The sequence below is a fragment of the Canis lupus genome, chromosome 6, assembly GCF_003254725.2.
Source record: "Canis lupus dingo isolate Sandy chromosome 6, ASM325472v2, whole genome shotgun sequence".
Taxonomy (NCBI): Eukaryota; Metazoa; Chordata; class Mammalia; order Carnivora; family Canidae; genus Canis; species Canis lupus.
Window position 1 is genome coordinate 41,712,649 of NC_064248.1, and position 9,705 is coordinate 41,722,353.

Below are 9,705 nucleotides of genomic sequence, written 5' to 3' on the forward strand. Positions count from 1 at the left end.
GCAGGAGGGAGAGGAGACACAGGTTCCCCACCCCCCCACGCCGCCCCAACTAGTGCTGGAGTGAGGCGGGACAGAGAGGTGGTAGGAGGCCCAGGAAGTCCTGGGAGTAGAGGACTTCCTGGAGAAGAGAAGAGGAGAAGAGAAGCAGGGAGTAATTTTTTCCAGAGGGAGGGGCTTCCTCGGGGTGTCTGGAATGAGGGATGATGGGAAGGAGGTGAGGGACAGCCACCGATGATCTCCATCACCCACCGCAGGAGGAGCCCCTGCCAAGCGCTGCCACAGAGCCTAAGCAGGGATGTCTGGACTCAGGCTTCATGCCCTGATGTGCATGGGGGGACACTAGCGGGACACGGGTGCTACCATTATGTCAAACGTGGAATCCAGTGGAAAACGGGAGGTGTCAGGGCCAGAGTAAGGGAACAAAGGTCTGATCCCTGGGCAGGTGTCAGATTTGATGAAGATGTGGAGCCTGCAAGGTGTGGAGGAAGGATTCAGGTGGGAGCCAGGATCCTGGGTGCTCTGGGATCCGGGGACATTTAGCCAGTTCTTAAGGAAAAGCCCTTGCGGCCATGCAAGGTACAGTTGCCATATGAGTGGCTATACTCACATTAGCTCTGTGAGCCAAAGAAAGGGGCTCAGAGAAGTTCAGGAACTGGTCCAAGGTCACACTGCCAATGAGAGAAGAAGCCGGTACAGTTCAACCCCTGTGGGTGGAACAGCCTCAACTAGTCCTCAGGCCAATGGAAACAATAATGTCAGACAGTTGAGGGCTGAGCTCCCCAAAGTCCCTCCCGGGACCCTCCCAGCCATCCAGCCGCCAGGCACCAGGAGAAGGGCCTGGATGGGCTGTACCCACATTCCAGTAGTGCTTTGGGTCACGCTTGCCTGGAGGCGCCTGTGAGGTGACGGCAGGCAGGAGTCTGGACTAGCCCTTAGACCAGAGCATGGGCTCCCTGGGACAGATCTGGGTCTTCTTTTTTTATTTTTTGAAGATTTTATTTATTTATTCTGAGAGACACACACAGAGAGGCAGAGACACAGGCAGAGGGAGAAGCAGGCTCCCTGTGGGGATCCTGACGAGGGACTCGATCCCAGGTCTCCAGGATCACCTGGGCCAAAGGCACATGCTCAACCACTGAGCCACCAGGGATCCCAGATCTGGATCTTCTAATCCAGGTCCACAGAAGGGCTCTGGCCCATGAAGATGGTATTACCAGTTGGAAGTGAAGGAGAAGAAACCAATAGCGAATTCTTTATATGGTTACACTTAGTTAGCTTCTAAATTTGAAATGATATCATCCTTTTTCTCATGTAAAATGCTCTTTCTTTCCTGTTACAAAACATAATGAACGCAGGACTTCTAGAAAGTCTATTTTTGGCAAAATAAAAATTGTCCAACTTTTTCCTCCCTTCAGTTAAAAGCCATTTTTAATGGGTCCATAAAATCCCCAAGTTTGGGAACAACTGTATATTATTTATTTGGTTTTGTTAAAAACATGTATTTATTTATCTGAGAGAGAGATGGCGCCTGAGCGCCCGTGTTGGAGGCAGAGGGAAGCTCTAGGGCCTGGGCGCCCCGAGAGGCGCATTGCTCGGTCTCCCCACCCGAGATCGAGATCGCCACAGAAGCTGAAACTGTGACCGATGGCGCCCCCCAGGCCCCCCGTTATTTATTTGGAGACATGCTTACCTAGCCTGAGGCAGCCTAGAGCTCTGCAGGCTACAGCGCTGAACACATGCGGATCACAGGCTGGTCAGCGTCCAGGTGGCGCAGGAGGCGTGGGCCGGGCAGGCCTGGGGAGGCCGCGCAGGCCGGGGCGCTGCTGGGCCCGGGCAGGGGGCCAGGGGCCGCGGGAGGCCCCCCGCGGGGAAGCTCCCGTTGCCGGCGCTGGCGCGGGCCTCTGGCAACCCCAGCCCCAGCCCCTCTGGCCCGACCAGCCGGGCCTCCCTCCGCCACGATCCCCAGCCTCCGGGCTCAAGAGCGCCCGACCCAGGGCTGCGTAGCCCTGCTCTGCGGCCAGCAGGCCGGGGACACGTAGGGCCGCGCCGGTCAGGTTCGGTGAGTGTGTTCACGCCCATCCGCTGAGGGCAAGCCCGAGGCAAGAAACACGACCAGCTCTGCCCTCAAGGGCCAGTTTCTGAAAAACAGCCCCGGGGACCGAGGAGAAGGCGGAGGAGAGACAGAACGCACTCCGGCCGCAGGAACCTCCTGGCTGCGGCCCGCGGGCGGGTGGCCGGGTGGCCGGGTGGCCGGGTGGCCGGGTGGGCTCGCACGGAGCCAGTGGCCCAGGGGAACCCAGAGCAGAAGGCGCGGCCGCCGGCCACCATCGAAGGGCCTGGCCGCGAAGTGCCGAGTGCCCGAGAGGCTGGGGCAGCACCAGCGCTAGCCTGTGCCTCCCTGAAGCCGGGCGCTCCCGTCTCTGTCACCGTGGGTGATGTTTTCCAGCCCTGGTCTGGCTGTGAAACAGGAAAGAGGCAGGGTCCCTGGATGCAGGGGGAGAGGACACGGCGACCCCCACGGAGTGCGGAAAGCAGAGGGGAGCTGTGGGGATGGGTGGTGGCCGGTCTCCTACCCCCCCCCCCCCCCCACTCCGGGCAGCTCAGATCTGCACAGTCTCAGCCCCGTTCCCCAGACACCAGGGGACACTCGCGGCTGACACCATGGCATTGGGTTTCCCCTGGGCGAGCTCAGGCTACTGTCACCAGGCCTGCCAGGAAATTGCTGCTGACACTCGGGGAAGGGCCCAGGGAGTTGGGGGCCAGGATGGTGCAGTCGGTGAGCTCTGAGCAGGCATTAGATGGGCTGGAGGGGATTTTAGCCACACATCTCCATCCCGGCCCTGCTCCTCTTGAGCTCTCTTCGGGAGGCTAGAGAGCCTAGGAGCTTGTGGCCAGACTGCGTGGGGTAAGAATGGAGGGGAAGGGCAGCATGTCCAAGGGTCACAGGACCCCCTTTGTCTCCCCAGCACACCCCAAGGTTGTACAAACTGGCATCTTAGGATCCCTCCAGGAAGAAAGCCACGGCTGCCCCACCTTCACCAGGCCATGTGCCTGCTGCTGACCCAAGGGGTCCCCTACTGCCTTTAATCTGGAGAGGAATCACATCCCCTCTTCACAGGGCTGTCCCCTGTCCTACTCTGTCCCTCTGGGTCCTAGACAGCCTGCTCTGCATCTGCCTCCTGTGCCATCCCCTTCCCTCCCTCTGCCCTGCTACCCCTCTCTTCTCTGCTGCATTTATTAAAATACAAACATGAGTTGGCTCCCAGGTGCTTCTAAGCATTTCAAAAACTTGGACAGAAACTGGGGAGGGCTGGGGGTAAGTGGTGGGAGGGATCCTCAGAGCGGGAATTGAGATTCCCCAACCGTTACTGCTCTTGGAGGTTCTCCCTAGAAAGCGTGTGGTCATATGTTGGGGACATGGGGGGGAGGGTAGAATGACCAGGGACACACAGCACTCTGCACTCTCAAGGGCAATGCTCATAGGAGGCTGGGCTCCATCCCCACTTGCAAAGCAACATCCGTGGGCTTCTCTCCCCTTCACTAACTCAAATTCCAGCTCTACCGCTTGGTAGCTGTGTGACTTTGAACAAAGTGTCTAACTAACCTCCCTGATTCCTCAGGGAGGAAATGGGGATACTGAGACTCAGCTCCAAGAGTCCCTGTGAGGAGTTCATGAGCCAGTGCTCACGAAGCCCATCACACAGGGCCTGTCCATGGAGCAATCTCTTACTCAGTGGTGCTTGTTGCTGTTCTAAGAAAGCGCAGCTGACAACTCTATGCTGCAACATAAAATAGATTAAACAGCTTCAAATTAAGAAAAGAAAACATAACGTAACATTTTACAGGACACATCACATTATATGATATTGCTTTCTTATACAAACTTATTAGAGGCACCATATGTGATGACTCATTCGTTATTCAATCAATGTTTACCGAACACCACTAGCTTTAGAGACTGTTCCAGACAATGGGAATAAAGCAGTGAATCAGGCAAAGGCTCTGTCCTCATGAATTTATATTCTGCTGTGGAAGACACTCAGTAAACCAAATGAGCAAAAAAAATATATAATACAATGTCAACGGAGAACACCAATCAGGAGATACACCAATAGTTCTACACGTAGATGTACCATGTTCAAACTGCAGAAAAATCAATACAAAGCACAAATCTTGAAAGAAGCCAGAGGAGAAAAAAAAATGTTTCACCTATGAAGATCGATAAGAATCACATCGGACTTCTCTTTAGACACCATGCGAGCAAGGATCAAAGTGGAATGAAATATTTAAACTGTTGAAAAAGAAATCACAACCTAGAATTCTGGATCCAGTAAAATTATCCTTCCAAAGTGAAAGAGAAATAAAGACTTTCTCAGACTAGCAATGTTAATGGTGGTAAATGCTGTGAGGAAAAATAAAGCAGGGTGGAAGTGCCCGGCTGGCTCAATCAGGAAAGCATTTGACTTTTTTTTCTTTTTTAAAGATTTTGTTTATTTATTCAGGAGAGACACACAGAAAAAGAGGCAGAGACACAGGCAGAGGGAGAAGCAGGCTCCTCACAGGGAGCCCGATGTGGGACTCAATCCTGGGACCCCAGGATCATGACCTGAGCCGAAGGCAGATGCTCAACCACAGAGCCTCCCAGGTGTGCCAGCATCTGACTCTTGATCTCGGGGTCATGAGTTCAAGGCCCATGTTGGGCATAGAGGTTACATCAGCATCACCAGCAGCATCAATAAAGCAGCATAAAGGGTTAGAGAATGGTGGAGGAAGGTGCTGTCTCAGGGCAGTCAGGAGACCTCTCCAAGGGTGTATCATTTCTGTGGAGACCTGAATGAAGTGAAGGATGGAAGCAGGAGCCATGTGAGGATAAGGGAGAGAGAGCCTCTGGCAGAGGGAACAGCAGAGGCAAAAACCTGAGGTGATAGGGAGCGAGTGCTGAGGCAATAGAAAGAAGCCAGCATGGCTGGAGCACGATGAGCCCAGGGCAGAGGCTGTGAGGTGAGGAAGGGAAGGCACAGGGGTCAGGTTTGGATTTTGTTCTGCATGCCATGAGAAGCCACTGAAGGAATTTGACCTGAGAGGTGAGAATCAGACTGACACCTTCAAAACCCCGCTCTTGGCTCTGGTGTGTAGAGAATGGAGAGGAGCTCCAAGGCATTGACCAGGCCAGAGATGGTGGGGCGCAGACCACGACAGTGGCAGAAGGGAGCGGGAGTCACTGGACTCTGGATATTTCTGGAAGGGGGAGCCATAGAAGAATGGATGGATTGGATCTGAGATGTGAGGAAGAGAAAGGGGCAAAGTGGATATTTTGACCTGAGCAGCTGGAGACATCAGTGGGGCAGCTGAGATGCACGACCTGAGACAGAAGGAGGTCTGTGGCAGGCTTGGGCAGGGCTGGCAATCAAGAGCTCTGCTCTGTTTGGGACGCCTGGTGGCTCAGTGGTTGAACATCTGCCTTGGGCTCAGGGTGTGATCCCGGGGTCCCGGGATCGAGTCCCACGTCGGGCCCCCTGCACGGAGCCTGCTTCTCCCTCTGCCTGTGTCTCCGCCTCTCTCTGTGTGTCTCATGAATAAGTAAATAAAATCTTAAAAAAAAATAAAAAAAAAAAGAGCTCTGCTCTGTTTGGCCACGAGATGCCTATGAAGCCTGCACGTGGACAGGACAACCGGACAGCCAGACATACAAGCCTAGGCCTCACGGGAGAGGCAGAGCTGAAAATACCACTTGGGAGTCAGCAGCAGCAGCAGGCAGTGTAGCTCAGAGGCCCTGCTTGTTCTCATGTTTGGGGCTTTCTCACCATCATTAGGGAAAACTCCTGTCACTCTGCTAGCGAGAGTGGAATAGTCTTTCTAGCGTTGTCTCAATAAAGTTGGAATATTCTGGGCAACATCAGAGGAGATGAGACCAGCACCCCCTGGCCTCCAGCAACCCTGTCGTTCCTCTCCCTGTGGCCTGGAGAACGTGGCTCAGTGGAGCAGATAAATGCAGTGCAGCTCCTGGGAGGACGTGGTTGGAATTAGCTGAGAGGGGTGCTTCAGGACAATGGCCGGGGAGCAATCCCTCCGGGGCAGGCCCACTCCTTGCTCCTGGGTGGAACTTGCAATAGTCTTCGATGGTGCCTGGAGAAAGAGTGAGAAATTCATTCCTCTACAATCCCTTATCATTGCCGATAACAATGTGTCGTTGATTTTTTAAAAGATTTTATTTACTGATTTATTTGGCAGAGAGAGAGCACAAGCAGGGGGAGAGGTAGGCAGAGGGAGAGGGAGAAGCAGGCTCCCCGCTAAGCAGGGAGATGGATTAGGGGCTCAATCCCAGGACCTCAAGATTGTGACCTGAACCAAAGGCAGACACCTAACTAACTGAGCCACCCAGGTGCTCCCAGTGTGTCCTTTAAATAACAGGGGCATCTGGTTACTAACAGTGTGGCCAACTGGGGCTCTACACACCCTCTAACACTTGCTAACATTTCTGTTGTAGGAAAGAACACAACCCTTGGATTCAGAGCCTTCCAGGGGTAACTCTAGCTACACTGCTCTGTTTTTGTTTTATGTATCTTTATGGCCACTTCCTGTTTATTTTTTTAAGGTTTTATTTATTTATTCATGAGAGACACAGAGAGAGAGGCAGAGACACAGGCAGAGGGAGAAGCAGGCTCCATGCAGGGAGCCTGACGTGGGACTCGATTCCAGGTCTCCAGGATCACACCCCAGGCTGAAGGCGGTGCTAAACCGCTGAGCCACCTGGGCTGCCCTACTTCCTGTTAATGACAAGTGCTACCAGTGTCCTATTTATGATAAGGATGTAAAATTTCCTTTTATTCTTTTAAAGATTTTATTTATTCATTCATGAGAGACACACAGAGAGAGGCAGAGGCACAGGCAGAGGGAGAAGCAGGCTCCACGTGGGGAGCCTGACGTGGGACTCGATCCTGGGTCTCCAGGATCACACCCTGGGCCAAAGGCAGGCGCTAAAACACTGAGCCACCCAGGGATCCTGTAAAATTTCCTTTTAAAAGATATCCTCATGTGCATGTGCATATGCATACGCACATATCAGGAGTTATTGTAAAAAAAAAAATTGTTAATAGCACAAGTGGCACTGAATGTGGCCCAAATCATGAAGGTACTACTTCTATGGCTAAAATCTGAAAAAAACATGGCTATAAAGGTACAGAAATGAGAACAAGAGCCCTGAGCCTCCTATTCACACACTGAAGTATTATCATCAAGGGAGCCCCTGCGGGCCACAGGTGGATAAGACTCTCTCTTCCGTGTGGCGTTTGGTATCTGCCACCACTGGGCTTCCCCAAAGGGGAAAATTCTCTGAACATACAGTTCTCACCATCTCAAGGCCATAAAACTGATGGCATTACCAATGACAAGCCCCCCAAGCGCTGCAAGCTCATGAGATGCCCTTTGAATCAGCAAAGCTTACGACGTGCCCTTTCCGTAAGAGCGGCCTCTGCTCACACCTCTAACTCGCGGACACGGAAGGTCTGACACCGATGTCCGGACCTCGGCGGAGGTGGCTTCTGAAATTCAGAAGTGGGTCCAGGCGGGACTCGGCCCTGGGCAAAGCCCGGCCCGGGCCAGGCCTCAGGGGTCCCTGTGACTCGATGGTCCCCCAAGTCAAGGACAGCGACCGGGTGGGAGCCACAGACCCAGGCAGAGAACAGGCTCCGGCATGGGCAGAGCTTCTCAGGAGCCAGTTCCCACTGACTCGGGGGACCCTGGAGGAGCCACCGCGCCCTTTCCCTGGAGCCCACGAGTAGGAAGTGGGGCTCCCGGATTCTCAGCACCTCCAGCTGCGGCTGGACGAGGGAGGCACAGCTGTCTTGCCTGAGGCCCTGTCTCTGGTGAAGGAGAAACATCCGGCCAATTGCATCAAGAATGTCAGTCAGGATGGCGGGGAGGGATGGGGCAGGTCAGCCCTCGTGCGGGGCAGCCTCGCGGGACCCCAAGAGGCGCCTGGCCGCGGGCTGTGGCCGGCGGCGCGCTGCTCCCACCCGTCCGCTCCCACCCGGGGCCTAGCGCTGGTGGCCTGCAGCCTGGGGCGGCGGGGACCCTCCTGCGTGACCGGGGTGGCGGGACCCAAAGCTCTCTGGGGAAAGATATGCGAAGGTGAAAGGGCAAAGCTGTTTCCAGTCTCCTTATCAGGAACAGCCGAGTGAAAGGGCAGCTGACCGCCCTGGAGGTCAGGCTGGGGGCCGCGGAGGGCCAGGAGCCCTGGGAGGAGGCCAGCTGCTGAGGGAGAGAGGATGGGCGGGAGGAGGGAGCACCAGGGAGGAGCCACCCAGGGCCCTTTGCCAAGGTGACGAGCAGCGAGGGTGGCCAAGCATCCGGTCTGCCTTCCTGCGATGCAGGGCTTCCACGTCTAAGGCCAGAGGGCCAGTGACCCCAGGGCAGCCAGAGTCCCCCTGCCGCACAGCATCCGGGCTCATGCTGTCACCCGGGCTCCTGCCATCACCCGTCTGGATGCCTTCCCACGCCCAGCACCACCTTTACTGGGCCAGGACTAACGCGACTACCCCGTGCCAGGCCTGCCGCCAGCCACTGGGGCTACAGCAGCGAAAGGACAGGTGCGGCCCCTGCCACCCGGAACTCGCACACTATGCTCCCTTCCCCACCCTGCCACCTGCCCAGCCAGCCCACTGCTCGGTCCCTCCAGGGCAGGTTTCCAAGAAACATCCTTTCTGCCTGCCCCAGCAAACCCCTTGAGGTGGGGGCTGCATCTAGCTCATGGCTCTACCCCCCTGCCCCCCCCCCATTGCCCCACTAGGCGCCTGTGCAGCACAGGTGTTTAATACCTGTTTTTGGATTGCGGGGCTAAGGTCCTGAGGGCGGTTAGAGGCGGGGACACCAGTGATCTGAACACGCAGCCCACCACCCACGCCACCCCCACAAGCACTTCCCTCTATGCACGGGGACTCACCTAGCCGGTGAAGGCATTGTCCCCAACCCAGCACAGTGGGGCCCCTACCCTTCTAGGCTGGAGGGGGGAACACAGCAGGCCTGAGGGCAGACCCAGCCTAGGGTAGGAGCCGCCTCCCGAGATGAAAGGTGGGACGATCAGAGCTGGCTTTTCCCCTAGTTCAGAAGCCTTCTTGCGCTCTTCCCTGGGGGTGGGGGGCACCTGCAGGGAGCCTACCACAGTCAGGTGCTCCGTGCATGTCTGGGGCCTCAGGGGGAGGCAGAGCCAAGCTTGGCCTCCGTTGGCCTCAGTCCTTGTAGCGGTCCTTGTAGCTGGAGAAGCCAGTGGGGACGCTGAGCCGGGGGTGGGGGGGTGGGGGGAGTGGGGTGTTGCCGGCTGCTGGGCACATCAAGGACTGCCGGGGGTGGTGCTGGGAGAGGTTAGGGGCTCCGGCTCACCGCTAGCAGACGCTGCGGCCCAAAGTCACCACGGACCCTAAGGCTCCTGCAGACGGGGGCTGTGTGCATCCTCTGGGTCTTCCCCCCAGGGCGGAGCTTCCAGCGGGACCGGCCCAAACCCAGCCTGGCCCTCGAGAGCAGGACCCCGCGTTTCTGCCCTGACCCCTGGTGGCAGCTTGTTGTATTGCAACGGACAGGATCTCCCTAGCCGCGCGCGGGAGGGTGGGTTCCGGACGGCGGCTGGGCTCTGACCCTCCCCGAGATGGGCTTGAGGTATCACTAGGATAGGGCCCCTGGGTGTTCTGGGAACGGCTGGGACCCAGTCAC

General features: G+C 56.2%; 1 long non-coding RNA gene across 1 annotated transcript; it reads right to left on the reverse strand.

Annotated features, from left to right (window-relative positions):
- Positions 1-4,001: 4,001 nt before the first annotated feature.
- Positions 4,002-9,457, reverse strand: LOC125755205 (uncharacterized). Its single transcript, XR_007411070.1, has 2 exons — positions 8,942-9,457; positions 4,002-6,126 (listed from the first exon to the last, which is right to left on the reverse strand). It is a non-coding gene; the product is annotated as an uncharacterized LOC125755205 (long non-coding RNA).
- Between the last annotated feature and the right edge of the window lie 248 nt (positions 9,458-9,705).